Consider the following 8,262-nt stretch of genomic DNA (forward strand, 5'->3'; position numbering starts at 1 on the left):
AAGTAAAACTAAATGAAAATTTTCTCTGTACAGCTGACAGAGCAATGCTGATTAGATCTGAAGTGAACCTGCATGGTCGCAGGATTATTGCCCACACCCAGTTTCCAGAATGGGAGGAAGGACCCTGAAGTGGGCTTTTGGCTGTTCAGCCTTCTAGAGGTTTCAAGCTTCTGAAGCCAAGTCGTAGTTTTTAGCCAAATACCGAGGCCAAAGCCCAACTCCAGTGTGTCAACCTACCAATCTTCCTTGCATTCCTCTTTTCCTTCCTCTTTATCTTCCTCTTCTTTCCTCTTTTTTACTATTTTTACTTCCTTCTTATTTTTTCTTTCTCTAACTTCTTTGTCTTCCTGTCTCCCCTTCCTTCTTCCTTCTTCCTTCTCCTTCAGCTGAAATGATCGGAAGCAGGACTATTCGTTTTGAAGGACTCTTGGATCTTCTGGAATGGTATCCCAGATGCTAACCCCAGTCTTCTAAGAAATAGGTATATTCTTGCAGATGTAACTACCTAGCCGACTCAACTTTATTTAAGATCCAACTTCACCATTCATTTCAGCCTCTGCTCAAATGTCAATTCTATGTAACAATTCAATCTCTCGTCACTCTCTACCCTCCTGTCCCGCTTTGTTTCTCCTCATGGCATCTGATACAGTCTGTACGCATTTGTGAATGTGTCTCCTTACTAGAACATAAACTGTGTGAAGACAGGACCATTTTGTCCAGAGCTGTATCTCCAGTGCCTGGAACCATACCTGGCACCTACTAACCAACCAATAAGTATTAGCTGTTCCTGCTGAAACTAAGGGTTATTCAGCCTCAGTCAAAACGTTCTAGATACAAAGCATTAAGTACAAGAGGATAAGAAATGGCTGTGCTATGGGTGACTGTTTTAAAATGTAGATTTTGTTATTATTCAGATATGGTGAGGCCAACAGATCAGGAGACGATTGTCATTGAAAAACTTGTTTGTTATACTCACAGATCTTAAGAGGAGGGGGCACGCCACACCACAGGGGGCCACATGAAGAAGCACCAGAGTCAGTCAGGAGGCAGAGGAAAGTGAAGGAAAAACACGGGCAAGAGCCTTTATTGCGGTGTCCTTGGGAAGGTACAATCAAGGCAGGGGAAGCAGGCTTAGGATTGGCTAGTTTGAATAACTTCAGCAGGCTCTGGGGCACAGGGCTGTCCCTAGCTGTCTGATACCTGGCTCTGGGGTGATCAGGGCTGGTGGGTAGTAGCCCCAAGAATAAGAGCCCAATAAAGGAGGTGGTCGGAGTGTGGATTTGGGGTTGGTAGGCTTGCTTATGAAAGGCACACTCCTCAGGCCAGGTGAGTTGTTTGCTAGCTCTAGGAATTAGCTAGCCCTGAGAGAGTGGCAGTCCCTCCAGGGTTAGCAAAACTCCAAGATGTCAGAGCACCAAAAATACAGAATGAAGAGACATGATTAATACAATGGCCAACTCTGTCCTCTGGGGGGAAGAAAAAGGCAGGAGTCAGACCCTAAGAGGGGAGGGCTTCAGAAAGCTAACTGACAGTGGTTGAAGTGAGGTAACAAAGCCAACTCCCGGGAGCCTAGAGTGGTGGCAGAGGCCACCAGAAGGCTATAGCAGCTGTATGACAAGAGTCTGGAAACCCCTGCTGTCTTTAAGCCAGGAGATTTAGTGGAAAACCATCTGCTCTCAAGGCAATTAGTTAAAAGGTGAACATTCCTAACACTGGCCTTCCACATATGGGCCACTTTGGTACTCCGAGAGGAAGTCTTGCAAAACTATGTCTGTTTAAGCACTTTTATCTATAAAATTAATTTTCTTCTATTTGAATAAAAAATACATGAAGTCCTTTTGTCAGGATTTTTTTCCTTGAATATTTTTTGAATATATAATTCACCTTCCGTTAGTTTTGCCTGTTCTATAGTGCTTAATAACAACATGTTGGAAACAAGCCAAGTGTCTATAATAAGGAGTTAAGTGTCCCCTGTGTCTCCCACACCCCTGGAATATTGCACTGTGCTCTCCCAGAAACCGTTCTATTATTATTATTGCCTTCCAAAGCCAGAAAGGAGCCCCTGCTGGCCAAGGCTTGTGCTTTTAAAATATAACAATATATATTTTTTTTAATTCATGCATGCAACATACCTTTTGGAAGCTCTCTGTGAGGGCTGGGCCCTGTGTTAGGTGATAGACACTTTCCTTGTCTCCACAGAGTTTACAGCCTGGGACATGAGAACCGACATTGACAAGCGCATGTATAAATTTACTCCTTTTCAGGTCGCTTCCACCTTTGATTTACTCCTTTTCAGGTCGCTTCCACCTTTGAGCGATAAACATTTGTGATTTTTAATTATTCTTTTCTTTCTCTTCACATAAATCTTCTGATTCTCCATGCCTGTGTATTACTATGCTATAATCTAGAGAGGGTCTTAATCAGATGTAACACTTTATTAAAATAAAAGTCAGCTATCTGTTGTTCTCAGTAACAATTGCAGCAACATGAGATTGACAGGGTTTCACTCATAAATTCTCTGTGCCAGCATCTCAGACCAGTTCCCCAAACGTTAACTGATAAGCTATTATGGCCAAGCCGCCATGCTAAATGCTAGGATGAAAAGGCTGATTTAGATATGGTCCCTGACTTCTGTCAGTTGCAGTCTGATATGTTACAAGAGAACTGAAGAAAAATCTCACTTTGCTTAGAGCGAGCAAAAACACTTTTATGGAAATCCATCCTCTGTGCTCCCAACAGTCCAAAATTTTCAGAAATTGCAAGCACCTGCTCTCAGTTTAGAGTTTAATGAAAGTATTGAAGCTTAATTGCTCCCCAGAATAATCCTTTGACATAGGTCTTATCACCAAGTCCTCTCAGAGGTCAAGAGAAGCCTGAGACATTTTTTCTTTACCAGAATATTTTGTTAATGAAGAAATGTCAGAAAAATTATCAAAATTATAATTTACTTTAAATGTTTATATAGGACAAATTAAAACTTTAAAACAAAAGAATACGATGCAATATTGTGTATATATTCACCATATAATTACAGGTTTTATTACAAAAATAGAGATTCATATTACCCTAGCCATACCCAAAGATACAGCTGCAAGTCAAGATTTTAAGATAGATAACTTCTTTCAGTTCTATCACTGTGAATCTGTGACTACATGTGTAATCTCATTTGGAGATGACATCAGAAGTATGAATGTGAGGCTCTTTAGGAACGTGAGTACTGGGCCAACTGGCCTCTTTGATGGCCCTTCTGATCAAGATGTTAGCGATCAATGGTCCTCAATACAGTTCAGTGAAATGCCCCTTTTAATAGCAAGTAATTAGTAACACTCGGTTTACAGTCCTAACGTGAAATTTATACATAAATTGATCACCCTGGTCCACTATTATCACCATCTCTATCTAGACAGCATTGCCCTGGGTTTTTAGGACACAACACCGTTCTCCAAGAGCTGTCATATTTACTTTAGCATCCTCCTTTCACGAGCAACGTGTAAGCTGACCGGGACATTCTCTGTGCCCATATTACAGATGAGGACATAAAGACTCAAGAGGTAGTGGTGGATGAGGGACCTTCCAATTCCTTGACAGGGTGAGGGTTACTCTTATGACAAAGCATAGGAGGAAAGCACCAACAATCCAGAAGTCCAGCTCTCTGGGGACAGTTTCTTTGGGTTAAGATAACACTATTTAACAAAGGAAATTCCGACTACCCTTTCTAATCCTGAGATGCCACCTACATCACTCAAATCTTTTCCTACAGACTTTAGTACCCACTGTATTCACAACTCCTTTTCACAGACTCAGTTACCACACTTAGCTATGGATGAAGCCCTGAAAATAAACAGCTTGCTAAGTTGGAAACACAAGTTGGTCAGAACAATTGTCCGTTTTTGATTGCCAAAAGGATTAAGTTGTAACCCCACACCCTACATGGAAATGTATAGCCTGCTGCTTGTTGTGTAACTGTGTGGGTATCTGACAGAGACTGCAGTTGTGTCTGGGTCAAGTCCATGACACAGGCATGCAGAAAGCCCAAGTCACTCCCTGACATTAGGACAAACTATGGGGGCAATGATGTTTCCTTTGAAGTGACCAGCTTTCCCTTTCTCCTTTTGTGCTCCTTAGAATATTTTCCATGTCACTCAAATATCCACTGCTTTCATATTTCTTCTGCTTTCATGCTAACCTCAATGAAAGATCTATAATTCATTCCCATTAAGGATTACTGAAAACAGCTGAAAATGTCACCTCTCCTCGGGGGAAGTATATTTCAACATCTAATTCTTGACATACGGGAAGCTGGACCTCAACTGCAGGCTGGTGTGGAAGGGAACAAAGCCCCAAATCATGTAGGCCACAGGCTTATGTTACTTACCTGCTCATTCCAGGACTAGCACCGCAGATAGGTGGCCAGTGGTCAAAACCTCAGTGTCCAACTTCAGTGTCCAATTCCAGTTGCCAGAATGCCTAGGTGATATCCAAGAGGAGAACCAGTTGGCGATTTCCTGGTCATAGCAACAATGAAAACAAGGTGGTAAGTTTCCAGGTGGTGGCGATTGTCAAAGTCTTGCAGATAGTTCTGGAAGAACACTGTGATTCTTAGATGGTCCACCTATTTGAGTAGGGCTCCAGCCAGAAGCAGGTGGCATGAAGAAAAGATCCAGCATCTAATTGGCAAGGGGGGAATATTGCTAAGAACCAGACAGGCTCTCAGAGTCCCAATCGAGTGGCCTAGGGAGCAGAATAGGGCTTGAGTTCTGATCTAAAAGACAGTGAGGGTAAAAGTCCAATCATAGAGAATGGGTGTGTTAGTCCAGGGTTCTCCAAGAAGCATATGCCAAGGAAGGACTAAAGCAGCAAGAATTTCATCAGGAGAAGACCTGTGAGAGACAGCAGGGAGGGAGCAGGAGGATAGGGAGAGCTGTCAGACAGGGATGCAAGTCTGGCCCGAGCAAAGGAAAGAGTGGAGGAGGGACCGGAGAAGTATCCTAGACTGCCACGCGGTCTAAGAAGGGTTTGGCAAGGCCAGGCCGTAGGAGAATTGCGAATCCAAAGTTGAACATTAGAGGGGTCCTGTGTCTACAAGTAATAGGGTTACTATCCCTGCCACACTCAGTCATTGCCTGGGAGCAGCCTGAATAAGTACGGCCTTGGTTCAAAGGCAGTGACCAGTGAGCAGCTTGAGTCCTTGGTCAATTATGCTTCCTGCCGTTGGAGATCTGTGCATTCTCATGGCCACTAGAAGGGGCCAGCCCAGTAGGATTTACCACAGGTCTTGGAGAGGGGACAGGTGAAGAGCTCATGTCAGATACCAACATTCATTCCGGACCCTGCAGCTGGCCACTGTGCGCCTTCCACCTTGGTGTGGATTAGCTCGGGGTGTGAGGGCAGCAAAATCATCAGATGGAAAATCCTCTGCGTGTAGGTGAACTTGGGCCTTGTGTGAACTGGCAATGATTAACGATTAATCTCAGGCTTCCATAAATTAAGGAGAGGCTCTAAACTATGAAATTAGACCCAGAGCCTTCAAATAAGAAAATTATAGCTTCTGGAAAATTTTTCCCACAAGATAACGGCAAGCTCCTATCTAAATTTCACTGTGTCACTTGCATCCTCTCCAATAATGCTACTCCTGTCCAGTGTTTTATGATGTTCTGCCAACCTCTTCTCAATCAGCCTTCTTCCTGCAGAACACTAAACAGAATAGTGGAGGCGACGTAATCTGCTTATTTCTCAGCCCTCAACTTTACTACAAACAGCATTCCAATGCCAGCATTTTCAGCTCCAAAATCATTATCGTGTTTTCCAGTCCAAAAGTTTCAATAAAAATGATAATATTAAGGAATAAGTAGAATTCATGCTTTCTGCCAACAGTTATTGAGTGCTTATTATGCACTAGGGTTTATATCAGGCCCGGGGGATTCAACGTGAATTAGATAGAAATTGTCCCTACTTCTTAGGTTACTCTATTGGGGCGAAACAGTTAATAAACAAATTAATAAAAGAAGAAAATTCCATGTCATAGAATAATAGAAAATGCATAATAAAGGGCCTAAAAAGTTATCTGGTCCAATCCTCTAGCTTCAGACCAAAATGAGCCAGGGAATACGCAGTGTTGATGGTTACCAACCCCAATCCCATTTGAATCCGAGGTGAGCCTTTTTTTTTTTTAGCTACTACAACTAAATTCATAAAGCAGATCAGCCCCAAACCTGATGCATTTGTCATCAATTTTTCAGTAAGAAACTGCCAAACTGTCTTCCAAAGTGGCACAGGATTTTGCAGTCTTCTCTCCACCTTTTAAGCCCCACTGCCGACAAGCTAGATCCAGCTACCATCATTTCCTAAACTTTTGAAATAAGCCTCTAACTGGCCAGCTAGACCTTAGTTTGCCTGTCACAGCCCATCCTGCACACCACTGCCAGACTACCTCCCCGAAGTAAGAGTCTAGACGCATCACTCCTGCTCCCAATCCTTCCCTGCTTCTTCCCCCATTTAAATACATACAAGGTGCCTCCCAATATGGTTCAACCTACTTTTCTAGCCTTACTTGTAACTATGTTCCAGGCTAACTATATGATTTACAGTTTGCTCCCTGAATAAACCCATCTTCATGTCTACATTTGTGGTTATCTTCCTGCTTAGAATCCAAGCATCTTTCAAACCCATCTTAAATCTAAACTCTTTCCTCCTGGGTCAGACTTCATCCTTGTTCCTGTAGAGCATGCTAAGGTCTAACTCTGGTCACGAGTCTAATGGCAACAAAGGGTGGATTGGGATAGATCTTGAGAAGAATAGCCATCCTTTTGCAAAGCAAGGGCCCCAGGTGGGCTTATTACAGGATCTTTAAGGATCCTCAGACATGGGAGGTGGGCTGGTTCCACTGTCGGAGAGGCTTAGAGTGACTCAAAGGTTCAAGATTCTCAGCTTCACCGAAAGAATTGATGGGGCTGGGGATTTGGCTTACACTTTAATTCTGAAACCTGAAAAATGAAAATCTGTTTGGATTTTCAGCAAGGTTAGCCCTGAAGCTACAAGAAATAAGAGATTCTTTTAGGTCAATCACAGAAGTTCTCTGGCTCTCTGACCATGAATTGAGCTGAGTCTAAGGACCTGAGCTCGTCGTTTTCTTTCTCGTGTGCTTCAGTGCTCCCAGAAGTAGTCATTCCTCCCCTTGACCTTGTGGTCGTCATTGTTGCCACATAGATAATTGCAGCAGCCACTTGTTCCCACAGGTGCTTGCTTCACTAGGTATTTCCTCACAAGCAAACATAGGTGGTAATATGGCTAATTGTGACACCACCACTTGCCATGGGTTGCTGCATCCCAATTCCCAACTTCCAAGGAGCTCAGCACTGCATTCAAGTCCAAGGACATGACCAAATCCATCCCAAAATCTCAGTGTCCATTTCCTTGGACCATTCCTGGCACCAACTTTTGTATCAGTTGGTGTCCAGTCAGGAAACAGAAATCTCACCAGTTATTTTAACATAGAGAAGACAATGTTAAAAATTTTTGGCAAGATATCAGAGAAGCCAAAAGGCAAAAAGGGAACAAATATCACAGAGGTGCTAACTGCAGCAGGCGCTACTGCCTCCAGCCCTGAGGAAACAAGGGAGAGACTGCGAGGACTGAAACTGAGAAGCTGAGAGGGACCACGCAGAGCAGGCCCACACCCCTGCGGAGAGGGCCGGCTGGCCGGTGCTGGTCTCTCTGAGGCAGCCTGAAGACACTGGATCTAGGACTGCTGGAACAGCTGTCAACTGGAAACAGCTCCAGCACCAGCATGGCAGCCAGAAGGAGGACATTTTGCTGCAGCAATGCTGACGGGAACAGGAAGCAAACAGGAGGAAGTAAGTCCCTTCTTTCCCAGGCTTCTAGACTCCCCCAGACAAGGCACCAGCTGACAAAGGAGAAAGAGGTTTGCAGCATCTCAGGCTGGGCGTTGTAAAGCAGAGCCTAAAAGAATGGGTTGAGTTCAAGAGAAAACAACTTAACAATCAATGAGTAAATGTTCTTTAAATGCATCTCAAATGACACTTCTTCCATAAAGGTTTTCTTAATTTACCCTCTATAAATGTGTTCTTTCTTTCCTTTGAATCAATATAGTAACTTGGTTTCCTTTTGGTGTCATCTATATTCGGCCCTGTACCAGAGCTTCGTCTGTCTTGACCTCTCTGCTCTCCACTGTCATCCTCCATATACAGACACATATGTGCTAGAATGCTGGGACAGTGCCTCCTTGACCTCCACGTCTCCTGT

Source organism: Equus quagga, chromosome 13 (genome assembly GCF_021613505.1).
Source record: "Equus quagga isolate Etosha38 chromosome 13, UCLA_HA_Equagga_1.0, whole genome shotgun sequence".
Taxonomy (NCBI): Eukaryota; Metazoa; Chordata; class Mammalia; order Perissodactyla; family Equidae; genus Equus; species Equus quagga.